Below are 14,620 nucleotides of genomic sequence, written 5' to 3'. Positions count from 1 at the left end.
ATGTATGTCATGTTACGCCCATAGTGTGGCTGCAGCTAAGATCTCCGGATGTTAGTTACCATGAGTGCATGTTTTTCTAAAGTCACTAAGCCATTTGTTGCTGCCCTGACCTTTCCTTTTTCTTTAAATGAGACAGTCTTGCAACTGAGGCCAAGCTAGCCTAGAACTCAAGTTCATGGGCTAACTTACCCTTCCGAGTGCTCAGATCACAGGTAGGAAACAATACTCAGAATTCACTGCTTTGATTTCTTCCTAGGGTAACAGGACCAAACCTCCAAAGCTAAGGCTAAAGGAGTAACAGACCTTAGCACAATATGCCATGGCAAGAGAGGTAACAAATACAAAGCTGAAAAGATTAACATATCCAAAAAACAAAGAAAAAAATGTTTTAATTTTTTAGCTATTCACATAATTTATGATCCCCAAAGCTTTGCCCAAAGTGACTGAAGCAACTAAAAAAGTCTATGGAAAGATTCTTCTTTTGTTGTTTTTGGTTTTAAAGAACATGAGGGTTTAGAACAGGTTTTTGGATTTTTTTTGGGGGGGGTGGGGGGGGTTAGGGTTGTTTTATACTTTGAGTTTATGTGTATGTGTACGTGTGCCATTGTGTACATATAAAAATTATAGACCAACATATTTAAGTAGGTTTTCTCCTTCTACCATCTTCTTAAACCAAGAACATAAGTATTCACTTATTTGCATGTATGTGTGTACATAGGTAGGTGAGTGCATGCATGCATGTGTGGTGGGGCAGGGGTAAGGGTAAGGGTTGGGGCTGTGTGTCATATGCCAGAGGTCAACCTCAGGTGACAACCTCAGGCATCATTCTTTAGAATAGAAGCTTTCCATCTTGGTTTTGGAAACAGGATTTCTCCCTGTACTTGACAACTATGCTAGAATGGCTGGCCAGTAAGCCCCACTGATCTACCTGTCTTAAGTCACCATACCCAGCTACTTTACATGGGTTCTGGAGATTAGACTCAGGCCACTGGGCTTACATGGAAAGCATTTTCCTGAACTGAATCGATAACAACATGCCTCCACCCCATTTTTGGTTTTTGAGACAGGGTCTCATGAATCCCAGTCTGGCCCTGACCATCACTATGAAGCCAGAAGATGACTTTAAATTCCTGGTCCCTCGGCTTCCACCTCCCAAGAGCTGGGGCTGTAGCACCACACGCAGCCTCTAAGGAGTCAAAAAGGAAGATAAAGAACTAGGGAACTCATCACCAGAGAGGTGGGAATTCATAAACTTTCCAACTTCTATGTCTTAGGACAAAAAGGCCTCTGCAAACACAAAGTTAACAAACACCTCTGTTTGCTTCATAAACATTTCATCGCCTAGTAATAATCAGTCACTGTTTATGACTATGACCAACCATGTTATAGACAAGAATTCTGACACCTGGACACAGCCCCACACACCTATGATCAAAGCATTTAGAAGGGCCAGGGAAAACGATTAAGAGTCCAAAGGCCAGCTTGGGCTATATGGCCAGACTCTTGTCTCAGAAAAAGGAAAAAAAAAAAAAAAAGAGTGGTTGGGGGGCAGACCTAACAGTAGTAATCAAAGTTACATAAAAAGAAAAAGAAAAAGAACAAGAACAAGAACAAGAATAAGAAAAAGAAAAAGGTAGCAGGGCCAGCCAAGTGAGCTCCCGGAGCCCATAACTAACTTCAGCTCTAGGGGATCTAATGCCCTCTTCTGGACTCCATGGACACCTGCACTCACTCATGCACAAACACTCAAAGACAAACACACACACACACACACACTCTTTTAAGTAGCATACAAATCGACATTCAATATCAGCCACTTACATAAAAAGTATTACCAAGAGGGTAATCCAAAATAACCTAAGTGATATAATTCCAAATAATTTTTACTGTCTTTTGTATTTCCTGACTCATTTTAAGTTTGTACATTGAATATACTTCCCACTCACAACACTTCTGAGACAGGGTCTCAAATTATAACCCATGCTGGTCTTAAAACTCACAGGCCTGCCTTGGCCTCCCAAGTACTGGGATTACAGGAAAGTACCACAGCCAGGTCAGACATACTGACTGTTTTCTTTCTCTATTGAAAGCTAATAAAAATTTTTAGGCTTTACAGTCCATGAGTCTTTAAGACAACTATGAAACAACTCAACTTTGTACCCCAACAGCAAATCACAGGTTATAACCTAAACAACTGCATCTGACTATGTCCCAGTTAAACTTGATTTACAACAGGCAGCAGGTAGGACTTGACCTGTAGACTGTGAAGTTTGTCAACTTCTGAATAAAGGAAATAAAAGTTTTAGTTTTATTGTTTTAAACAAAACATGACTTACACTGAGTACACTACATAACGATATTACTCATGGGAAATTTTTTTCATTTGTTTTTAAGTTTGGACAATGAACTCAAGGATGGAAAAACACGCTCTTTACGCTCCGGAAATCTTACTCTCATCCACAGAAGATAAAATCTGCTAAGTAGCCCAAAGCCTGAAACATAAACTGGTGGGTAGCCAGTTACAGACAGACTGGGAAAGTATCTTTCATATTTAATTTGAATTTCTCGAAAAAAATTTATAATTTACCATCAATCTGCTGAAGCCTACAGGTGGAAGTCCCTGCTGCTAAAATAGTTTACAATTCGTTCACAATCAGCACTGTGACAAATTTCAAAGAATGAAGAATTCTATTCTACAAGCAGTGTACAAATGAGCAGGATGTGTGACAAGATCTTGGAGTGGCCTGTGGTAAGAAGACACTTGAAACTTAAGAACTGACAAACACAATTCCCCCTTTAAAAAAATTAAGGTTCTGCGCTTCATTTTTTGAGTTGTATTGGTGGTGCACATCCTTAATCCCAGCCCAAGGGAGGCAGAAACTGGTAGATTTCTGAGTTCAAGGCCAGCCTAATCTACATGAGTTCCAGGACAGCCAGGGCTACATACTGAGACCATGTTTAAGGGAGGGCGGGCTTTGAGTAGAGCATCTGTCCATACCAGGATTCTGGACTCATAGGTAAGATTTAAAAATTAAACCTTGCCTGAACTACATAGATCCTGCCTGTCTTTACAACATGGTAGGTGATTCATGCCAACACACAGAAGGCTGAAGCAGGATTCTTGTTAAGTTTGAAGCAAATAAATGTTTGGGCTACAGAGTGAGACCTGCACACCCTCACCCACAAACAAACAAAACAAATACACTTAGTTGGGAAGTGTTTTATGAACAAATAATTTTTAAAATCCTAAAAGACTGCAGTATTTTTACCTTGTTCCTTGGGGAGCAGGGGTAGGTATTCTGCTTTGGGAAAACACAATGTACACAGCAACACAAGAATTACAGGCAGTCAAGTGAGATGGAAAAGAGAGTATGCTTGTGCCAGGCAAATTTTTAAGACCTTGCCGCCTGAGTTCGATACCCGGAACCACATAAACACAAATGATGATCAACTCTTACCAAGTTGTTCTCTAACCTCCACATGTGTGCCATGAACACAGGAGTCACACAGAAACACACCATAATAAACTGGATAATTTTAATTTTTTTAAGTTTTTTTTCTTTAAATGAGACAACCAGAGTAAAACATAAATGCAACTAAAAGATCATTTCCACTAAAATACTAAAACCACCAATGAAGCATTGTACCTACCAAATCCCATGTGGTCATGTAATTTATCAAAAATTCATTGCTCAACGCTCTCGTGAAGTTTTCAAACTCCAGAAACAAATGTTTAAATCAAGGTCAAAAAAAAGCCAAAAGAAGAGACGCATTAGCTGTCTGGTCCAGCGCCCCCTCGGACCCATCAAAACTTATTTTATAGCCGTTACGAGCAATTCTCTAACAAGCTAACCACTGGCAGATAAAAACCCAAGGGGGCTCAGAACTGGGCCCAAGAACTATCCCGCAGTGACAGCCTGACGCGCCACCTAAGGAAAGGTGAGGGCAACCTTCCCATCCCAGTGATTGGAAAAGTCGCGCTGAGCACAAGCCATCAGAAGCAAGCCTGCCAGAGAAATCCCTAGAAGTGGCAGAAGACACCAGCTAGAAGTCGGGGCAGGAGGATTCCAGTCTCGGGCCATCGCGGGGTTACCGGCCCCGAAATCGACTAGAGACGGAGCGAGGGGCTTCGGACTCTCTGCCCCGCGGCGGGGACAGTGCAGCGGGCGCCCGCGACCGCAGCTGCATGGAGCGCGGCCCCGGCCCACCCCCGCCCCCCCCCGGCCGCTGCTGGGGCCCCGCACCAGGCGCGCGGCCGCAGGTCAGAGTTCCGGCCGCGCTCGGAGCCGGCCAGGAGCGCGCTCCCGGCCCGCGCCCGGGACACCTGTCCCTCAGCCCTCACCTCCTTCCGACCCGGGCAATCTGCTGAGCCCGGGAAGCCGCGCTCCAGCCACAGCCCCTCGCCCGAGTTGGCGGCCGTCTCACCGCGCGGCTCGGGCGCCTCGGGAAGCAGCGCCTCGGGGAGGGGAGAGGGGGGGGCGCGGAGGGAGGGGGCCGCTCGCTGGAGCCGCCGCCGCCGCCGCCACCGCGGTACCGCGTCGGGACTGTGCTCGCGCCGCCGCGACCGCCGCCGCCGCCGCCGCCGCGTCTCCCCGCCTCCGCGCCCGCGCGTAGCCGTGACGCGCATCGCACGAGGCGGGCCGAGCCAGTAAGACCACACCCCGTGCGCAGCCGCGCTGGCCTAAACCGGAAGCCTCCCTTCAGGAGGCTTTGGAAGCGTGATGCATCTTGGGAATTGTAGTTTGGCCGGGTCCACAATGTAAACACTGCGGGCAGAGTGCCTCGGAACGCTCACCCAGCTTCCTCGACGGATTTCTGAAGAGATCTGAAAAGGGAGTGGGCCGTCACGGTTTAATGACTCGGGATGGAGCGTGTGTTTGTGTCAGCGGCCAACATAATGCTAGGCGTCGTCTTATGAAGGTTTCGGGATTCCGAAAGCGTTTAGTCAACTCTTCCTCAAACAGTAGGGCTTGTTTTTATTACTGTACTAACGTATGATTGATTTATGCCCTACCACTTCTAGAAGATATTCAAAATTATTTTCAATGATCTTCATGTAATGGTCGATTGCAAACGACTTAAGCATTGTGTCTGTTTACCCAGAGGGAGTGATTTGCTACGAGTGAGCTTTCCTATTGAACCAGAACAAGGAACTATAGGAGCTGGTGTGCAGAGAAAAAAATGGTTTCTTCCTGTTCAGTTGTAAGAGGATTGTATCTTTCACACTCTTTAGTTCAAAACTTAATACACATCAAAGTAAATTCGGAAGCTTTAGTTTAGACCTTGGAGGAAGCTTATTGTTCTTGCCTTTGGACCACAATCGGTCTCATAGTCAAGAAGCTAAAATGTGATGTTGAGCGATTGGAGGGAAGCAGACATGGAAAACTCTTCAACGAGGAAAAGCACTAGAGAGGTTAAAACAAGAGGATCTTGCATATACCAGATCAGCCTGGTGTACATCACGAGCCAGGCCAGCCTTGGCTATATAGAGTGTAAAGCCATGTCTCAGAAAAAAAGAAACAAAAGAAAGAAAGGGAGAGAGAGAGAGACAAAGGCTTGGCTACTAAGACTGAGGAAAACAATTGTACCTTTCCCATCAGAAAACAAATGCAGGCAATTGGGAATTATAAATTTGGCCCAATGATGGAAATATAGCTCAGTGGTAAAGCTATAGCCACTCCAAAAGCCTCGATTCCATCAATAACTTAAGGGGGGGAGAGGTGCAGGGGGAAGGATCCATAATAAATAGGGCAAAAATGAGAAGATTTTTTTTTCAGGCTGAATATAAGGTATCCCCTAAGGAAGACAGACTTAAGATAGACCATTATCTTACCAGGTGTGGGGGCTCACACCTTAATTCCTAGCACGTGGGAACTGGTATAGGACTGCTGCAGTGAGTTCATAGCCAACGTGGGCCACAAGATGAGTTCCAGGTCAGCCAGGGCTAAAATGAGACCCTGCTTCAACAAAAGAAAACAAAACCCCCTCTCAAATCTTTCCTACAGAGCTTTCTTTTAAGGATGCTTCTTTGATCAAAGCTTCTGACTCCAGGAACAGGGTTTTTAAGAGAGCCCGCCATTTCCCCTCCTACCTCTCAGCTTGGCCTCTTGAACTGATCTCACTGTCAATCACTACATGCAATTTCTGATGCTTCTATAATGATGAAACAAACCACCTTATTTCCTCAAAATGCCCACACCTTCTCAGCTAATGAGGATCTTTGCCACTCTCCCTACCCTCAAGGGACATTCCTGAGGCCCACTGCCCAACTGGCTTCACCCTTATCCTTACCTAAATGGCACCACCAAATGTTTCAAAGCAGATTTGTTTTTTCCAGATCTCTTTCCCTGGCTATGCCCTTGTTGATTTGTACAGGTTGTCTCCTGATTGGCTATTCACACATCACAGAGAACTCAGCAATGTTCAGTATCTCCCCATATCAGCTATGAATCTTCAAAATCAAAATCTCTCTTCTGGTGTTGAGTATTTGTTTTTTTATCACTAGAGACTGAATTTAGGGCCCTGTGGATGCTTAGGCAAGCCTCTTCCTACATCTCTGCCATGGTAGAGGATAGCTTTGTGGAATCTATTCTCTCTTTCCATTATGTGGGTCTGAGAGTCGAAGTCAGAGCATCAGTCAGAGCCTCACCTTTCCATGCTGAACCAGCCAGCACACATGCCCAGTGTCTCCATTCTTAAGGTGTTACAGTTTTCCACAGAGGGGAAGTCCTGCATCTTCTACAGCAACAAACGACATTTCCTTCTACTCTACCGCATACCAGTCACTGTGACCAACTCTGCCCTGTGGTATAGCCAGTTTAATAAAGTCATCTCTGAAACTTGTTGACAGGAAGACATTATATTGAGTAATATTCATAATCCAGCTGAGGCTTCAATGGCATGTTGACAGGTTGCTGACATAATGACAATGAACTTGCTCCTAGAGTGAACTTAGCCACCTTTGTAAAAGTCAAGTCAATAGCCAATGAAAATGGAAGGTGTACCTAAAATTCTAAAGCATAAGCAAATGGTAGGGTAACTCCTAATTCAAAGTAAAACGAAAACTCTGTATACCATTGTTAATGTAAACGGTTTGAAGTTGGATTCAGTGTTTCTCCTATGAAGAAAAGTTGTTTTCTGCTCAAAACAAGTACTTTTATCTTCAGATCTTTTTATTTTGTGTGTGTGGGTGTTGTGCCTGCATGTATGCCTGTGTACCATGTGTAAGACAGGTGCCTACAGAGGACTGAATCCCTCATGACGGTGCTGAAAATTGAACCCAGGTCCTCTGGACCACTGAACCATCTCTGCAGCCTCACATTGCTACAGTTAATGGAAAAAGCTATTCTGCTTGGAAACCAAAATTAGTATTGTCTTGAGAAACCTGTATCTGTGACTTAAAATCACAAGCAGGGCATGGAAATACATACCTGATTTCTAGGATTAGGGAGGTTAAGGTCAGCCTGAGTTATATAGGAAGACCATGCCATAATAATAATAATAATAATGTCCTGAGTGTGCTATGTCAGAAACATAGACAAACACATTTCTATCTTTCCACATGCCAGAATTCATTGAATAGCCATGAATTCACAAGGTATGGAGGTTTCAATGGCAGCATGGGAAGTGTTCCCACTTCCTGTGATAGTCATGGTTAAAGCTGTAAAGGACTGAGAGGTCACAGCAGAGTTCAAAAGGTTTAAGGAGTCCTGAGAGGCAGGAAAGCTAAGAAAGGTCCAGAGAGGAAGAGGGTATAAAATCTAGACAATATAAAATGTGGGCCATTATACACACATACACACACACACACCTAGCAACAATTGAAAAAAAAATCCTAGGGACCACAAGATGGCTCACAAGAGAGGGCCCACCCAGGTTCAATCCTGGAACCCACATGTCTGAAGCAAAGTACTGACCTCCAAAAGTTGTCCTTCACCATCCACACAAGCACCGTGGCAAACGGGTGTGCACAAAGCAATAAATCATTTGAAGAGGTTAAGAAAAACTACATCAGTCCCTGTGACTATGTCTCATACATAGATAAAGTTGTCAAGTCTGCCAATTAACAATTAACTAGGACTGCCATGGTGTTAACTGTTTTGAAAACATGTTATTGAATCTGTATTCTAGATGAATTTTATTATGTCTTGGGACTGTAGAGATGACTCGGCCATTAAATGCTTGATGTGCAAACATGAGAACCTAAGTTCTGACCTCAAACAGATACATGTTAAAAAAAAAAAAAAAAAAAGCCAGCAAGGCACATACCTGTAATCTCAGCACAAGAGGATCCATCACTGAGTGTAGAGACTTGAACCCAGGTCCTCTGGAAGAACAACACTAAGTGCTCTTGACTGCTGAGCCATCTCTCCAGCCCCACATTTGCTATATTTAATAGGAAAACATATTCTGCTGTTGGAAACCAAAATTAGTCCCTGGGATTTGCTGGCCAAACCAGTGAGTTTCAAATTCAGGGAGAGACCCTGCCTCAAAAATAAGAAAGCTATTGAAGAAGACACTCAGTATTAGCCTCTGAGGTACACATACCAGACCCCACCCTATATATACACTCATACACACAAGTCCAGACACACTCACAAAAAGTGTATTCCATGATGCTTGCAAGCACACTGCTATCAGTCAAATATCTACACTGCTTGAAAGCACGTTGGTTTTGGATTTGAAAGTTTATAAGCAATGCATCTTTAAACACTTGTAGAAACGTCATAACACACTAAATTCCCATTTGTGCCAAGTTGCCCCAATGTTGAAAACTGAGAATTAAGATCAGTATAAACACACTCATAATTATATAAATAGCATTAGCAGCTCCTCAAACACAGGTAGTTAGTGTAGCCCTGGGGAAGGCTCGTAAGCCAGAATATTATTGCTGGCAATGCCGCTGACTGACTCATGGCTCAAACGTGGCCTGTGCAACCTCCTCACACCGCAAGCGTATCTATGAGTGCATGCAGCTTTTATTGTTGTTCTTAGGCAACCCTAGGGCCCCGTGTGTATTCTACCACTGAGCTCCGTGCCCAGACACACGTATTAGACAAAAAAGGACCAAATCAACTTTATGAGGACAACTTGCCAGTGGGAAGGGGTGGAAAACAAACAAGAAGGAAACATGTATCTATAGTTTCCAGGTTTTCCCTATGAAAGAGTCCAAATGAATGTCATTTAGTAACACTTGATGATCTATATATACATAGGTATGTACTAGAAACTCCATTAACCCTTTGCAGTTTATAAAATCAATTTTTTGTTTTGAGACAAGGGTCTTTCCCCGGCTGTCCTGGAACTCACTATGCAGACCAGGCTGGCCTGGAATTCCCAGGGATCTGCTCATCTCTGCCTCCCAGTGCTGGGATTAAAGACACAACACCACGCCCAGCTAAAACTGGCTTCTGAGCATCTATCCCCCTGGCTCCTTTGTCCCGCTTCTGAGCATCTATCCTCCTGGTCCCCTTGTCCCGCTTCTGAGCATCTATCCTCCTGGTCCCCTTATCCCCCTTTACCCTTTGAAATACCTTGTAAACACTTTTCTTAATAAACTGCCTCTCTTTCTATCACCAAAAGGAAAGGAAAAGCTTTATTCATCAGATACATCTGTAATTTCAGAGTGAAAGGGTTTAGGTAGAAATTCTGGAATTCAAAGTCGGCCTGTCTACCTGTCAGGTTTAAGACTTACCTGAGATACACATTGAGACCTGTCTTAAAAATCTCAATAGCCAGGCATGGTGGCACACACCTTTAATCCCAGCACTCGGGAGACGGGAGGCAGGCAGTTCTCTGTGAGTTCCGAGGCCACAGAGTGAGTTCCAAAACAGCCAAGACTACAAAGAGAGACCCTGTTTAAAAATTTTTTTAAAAGCTCAAAAAAAAAAAAAACCCTCAAAAAACGGAACTAGATGATGGGCTAGTGGGTAAAGGCATTTATTTGCCCCTAAGCCCGACAAGCTGAATCCAATCCCCAGGACTCAAGGGATGGGATGGAAGGAAAAAAACAGTCTGGCAAGTTGGCCTCTGACCTCCACATAAGCACACTCACACACATACATACAGACACACAAAGATAAATGTAGTTTTTAAAAGAATCTAAAAAACAAAATGAAACAACACAGTCTTTAAAAGGCTTCATTGAAGTGTATATGCCTTGCATCCAAAAAAGCACACCCCTCTGTAACTCAGGGAATTCTTTCCCGAGCCTGGCTTCAGAACTCACTGATATTTTTTTGATTACTATCCCTGCACTTGGGAAACTGAGGCAGTAGGAGTACCATGAGTTCTAGGCCAGCCTGGGCTATAGAGTAAGACCCTTTCCAAATAAGGCTATCAGTGTTGTAGTGGTTGTTGTTCTTACTATAATAATAATTATTATTATTTATAAAATAATAATATTTATTATTAATAATTATTATTCTTGGAAAAGTCAAGATGTGTGTTCCACTACTACTTAATATGCCACCCACATAAAATACTGGGAACAGGGGAGGGGTGAGAGAATACTATATTTGTTGTGCTGAGTTCTCTAAGTTGCTCTTGAGCTCAATTATGTTGGTACAGGTTTGCCCTAAACTGCTCTTGCCTCCACCAGTAGATTGCTGGAGTTGCAGGCATTGGCTAGTGAGCCTAGCTATTGTTGGGCTAAAATGTAAAACCTATATCAAGAGGGGTCTCCATCTAGAAGTTGCTTAAAGGTAATGTACAGCTAAAACAGAATTTGGGCACAGGCTTGGTTTTATTTTTTAGAGGGATTATTGGGGGTTGCTTGTTTATTTGGGGTTTCAGATTTGAATTTTTTTTTAAGATTTATTCATTTATGTATATGAGTACACTGTAGCTGTTTTCAGACACACCAGAAGAGGGCATCAGTCTCATTACAGATGGTTGTGAGCCACCATGTGGTTGCTGGGAATTGAACTCAGGACCTGTGTTAGAGTAGTCAGTGCCCTTGACTACTGAGCCATCTCTCCAACCCCAGATGTGGATTTGTTGTTTGTTTGTACACTGAGTCAAGCATCAGAATCATGCTATGTCCTCTAGACTGGCCTCAAACTCAAATGACAATTCTTCTGCCTCAGCATCTCTCAACTAGGCTAAAACCCAGATCCGTCGGATAATTGGATGAGAATTCTCTTATCAAACTACCAAGTTCTTGTTCCTGCACCTGTGCAATCTGGTGAAGGGTGGCTTTGCAGAAGCAGAAACCAAGAACTGGCAGGTCTTTGCTGAGAGAAAACAGAACTGATTTGGAACTGAGTTCAAAGACTGCATGATCACTGCGTGCAGGGCTCTGGGGCCAAGGCGGTCCTCATAGCTGGTTCTCTGATTACTTTTGCTTTTCTGTTGACTTAGATAAGAAGCAAAAGCAAACAGCATAATTCCTACAGGAAAAAAAAAATAAGCTGATCAGAACTCGTCCCTTCTTCTTGAGCTCAGTTTAATAAGGTCATATGTCAAGGGTTTGGGAGTGACTTAGTGGGAATCTCCCCAAGGCCATAGGTTCCGGCCTCAGCACAGCAAAACAGTAATTCCTAAGGCTTGTGTGTTACTAGCCAGGTGTAGCTGTGCCCGCTTACCACAAACAGACCTTGAATAAATGGGGAACAGAAAGCAAGGGGGAGGGGAACGCAGTGTAAGAGATCAGAAGAGAGGTGGGGGGTATCTCCAGCTGCTTCCCGGCCTTCTGGCTGCAGCTTTGGTCAGTCTTGCAAACCTGGCCCAGGATTTGGTCCCTTTTTCTAGTTTGTGTCTGACCTGGCTTAAACTTTGTGACTTCAGGGTGATTGATCTCAAGATGTGGGGCTGGGGATGGATCGCCGTGGTAGAGCTCTTGCCTGGATGCATTTAGTCCTGGGTTTAAGCTCCAAGTCACACTTTTTTTTTTTTTTTTTTTTTTTTTTTGGTTTAACATATCTATTTTTACAGTCCCACAAACCCAGTCCCGCCAGAGACCTTTGTGCAGGGACAAATGCCAAGTCCCACAGGGACCCCACCCTTCCCCACCCAATAGACACACAGTGACACCAGGACCTCTCATGAGTCAGAGCTTTCCCCAGCTGGCAGGCACAGTGCCCATAACCTCTGCCTTCATGGGGTTGCCACACTTCCTTCCACCCTCCTGCTCCCCACCGCCTTTCCTGTCTGCACACTTGCCTGCCTGATGACTGAGCGGCCCTGGCACACAGAGAGTGACCTTCAAGTTGTTATTTTGGTGATAATTACCTTGTGGTTCTGGCTGGCTCCTGCAGGCTGCCACACACAGTAGGTAGAGGAGTAACATTCCTCCCACCTCTACCTGCCCCAAGAGGCAGATAACTGATTATTGTTGCTTTTATCGTATGTTTGTTTGTTTGTTTGTTTGTTTGTTTTAGATACCATCCCGTTATCTTGACTGGGCCAGCACTCACATTAGAACCCCGGCTCGGCTCAAATTCATAGTAATCGTTCTGTCTCTGCTTCTCAAGTGTTAAGATTACAGGTTTTTGCCACAATGCCTCTTAAATTATGGTTTGTTTTTTTTTTCACCCAACGAAGGGGGCTTTTTTTTTTTAACCGCCCTTCCTCTAATCCTCGACCCCCCTTTCATGGGCTTCTCGGACACAAACGGGAAGGCACTCAGCCAGACGGAGCACCGGAGGCACGCCAGGGAACGGGAAGCGCCACCACCAACTCAGAAGCGGGCAACTAGGGGGCAAAACCTGGAACGATCCAGGAGCACCTCGAGGCCTGCAAGAAGCAGAGCGCGCGTGCACACACCAGACGGGAAGGGTATGCATCGCCACCAGCCAACATTCCCCCGCTCGGGGAAGATGGGCAAGCGATCCACGAGGACCACGCGAACCACTGCGAGAAGTGCGCGCGGGTCAGTGCTCGGGCCGGAGAGCCGCACCCCTGCCTTCCACACACCACCGGAATACGGATAGGGTGGAGAGACGAGGGGCCCGCTGGCAGAACGAGAAGAGCGGCCGCCATTCCATTCGCCATGAATGTCCGTCCCTCGCCTGGCGCGGCTTAGGCCCTGGCCCGAAGAGAACTCAGGAGCACCACATCGATCTAAATTATGTTTTTTTTTAATCCCCATTTTACAAATAAGAAAACTGAAGCACAAACAAGTCATTTCCCCAAAATCACATAGCTAGCAAAAGAGCCAAAGGTGCTTATAATCTCAAAACCGTGCTTATAATCTCAGCTCAAATTTGACACACTATGATCTTAGCCAAATCCATGGACTCTCCTGGAAGTCTGGCGAGGGCCACTAGACTCAAAAACGAAGATGTTCTATTATTACAGTCTCAGTACTTGGAATATGTCTGTTCAAGAAATTCTTACCTGTTTTTTGTTTTTTTGTTTGTTTGTTTTTTTGTTTTTCGAGACAGGGTTTCTCTGTGTAGCCCTGGCTGTCCAGGATCTCACTTTGTCTAATAGACCAGGCTGGCCTCGAACTCAGAAATCCACCTGCCTCTGCCTCCCGAGTGCTGGGATTAAAGGCATGCGCCACCACACCTGGCAATTTTTACCTTTTTACAAACAAATTGGTCCAGTAATGTAAGAGAAGAAAAGAGTGGGCTATGGTTCTGTAGCACAGGTGCCACTGGCGGCCACACCAAAAACCTTTCAAGAGCTGCTCTTTTTCAGGGACAATGTATACTCTTGCACTGGGTGCCCTTGGAAGCCAGAGGCATCAGACCTCCCTGGAGCTGGAGTTACAGATGAGTATGAACTGCCTGATCTGTGGGTGCTGGGAACTGGACTCAGGTCCTCTGGAAGAACAGTGTATGCTCTTAACCACTGTGCCATCTCTCCATCCCTGGGATGTGTTTTCTTCTTTCTTCTTCCCACTCAAATAAAGAAAATAGATAGGGTATTGGGATTGTTTATCAATTAGATAGTTTTTGAGATAGGCTCTCTCAGTGTAGCCCTAGCTTGCCTGGAATTCACTATGTAGGTCAGGTAGTGAAAGATCCTGACAGAATGTAAAAGATCACAGAAGCCCTGAAATTGGCAAGATAGATGTCACTGTTAGCAGAACTAGCTTCACTGATTTAGAAAAATAGAGGTGCATAATGCTCTGGCCACTCCTTGAACCCGTGTGTCTGCCAATATTTTGACTGTTCCTTGAACCCATGTGTGTGCCCACTGATGAAGCCCATTGCCAGGTGTTTGTGATATTGGTTTCTGGGAAAGAGTCAGAAAATCTCCCCAGCAACCACAGCCGGGGCCAATCCACAGTTGCTACACCTGCACCAGACTCTTTCCCTGTACCCCTCCCATACCCATTTCTTGAGAATAGAACTGGAAATCCCCTACTCCCCCCTTCTCCTTTCCCCCCTGAGGGCCTATAAAAACTGGGACCCCTTTACCCTCGAGGTCGACTCCTCTACCCCTGCATGGGATATAAGTCATCCCCAGAGCTCTGGCTTTCCCCAAATAACACCTCATGTGGTTTGCATCAAGCTTGGTCTCTCGTGAGTTCTTGGGTGTCCTCTATTGTCCCGAAGCCTGAGTGAGGGGCTCCTCTGGGATCTTTCAGTAGCCTCAAGTTTATAATGATCCCCACACTTCTGGCTTCTGACTACTGGGATTACAAGCATACAGCACCACAACCAGCTCA

The 14,620-nt window shown here is 44.9% G+C and overlaps 1 protein-coding gene across 3 annotated transcripts in view; it reads right to left on the bottom strand.

Annotated features, from left to right (window-relative positions):
* Positions 1 to 14,620, bottom strand: part of Adipor2 (adiponectin receptor 2) — a 64,802-nt gene that overhangs the window by 31,496 nt on the left and 18,686 nt on the right. Inside the window, exon 2 of one of the 3 annotated variants that reach the window (XM_085840066.1) lies at positions 8,269 to 8,385. The exons of 1 other annotated variant lie outside the window; for it this stretch is intronic. The gene's annotated coding sequence lies outside the window, so the exon portion shown is untranslated. Of the gene's footprint in view, positions 1 to 4,342; positions 4,574 to 8,268; positions 8,386 to 14,620 lie in introns of those variants that run through there. One more of the 3 variants, XM_085840065.1, reaches the window with a different exon arrangement.

Source organism: Mus caroli, unplaced genomic scaffold, assembly GCF_978045245.1.
Source record: "Mus caroli unplaced genomic scaffold, Mus_caroli_1 scaffold_7, whole genome shotgun sequence".
Classification (NCBI taxonomy): Eukaryota; Metazoa; Chordata; class Mammalia; order Rodentia; family Muridae; genus Mus; species Mus caroli.
Note: the sequence above shows the minus strand (reverse complement) of the source record. Positions and strands in the feature narration are given on the sequence as shown.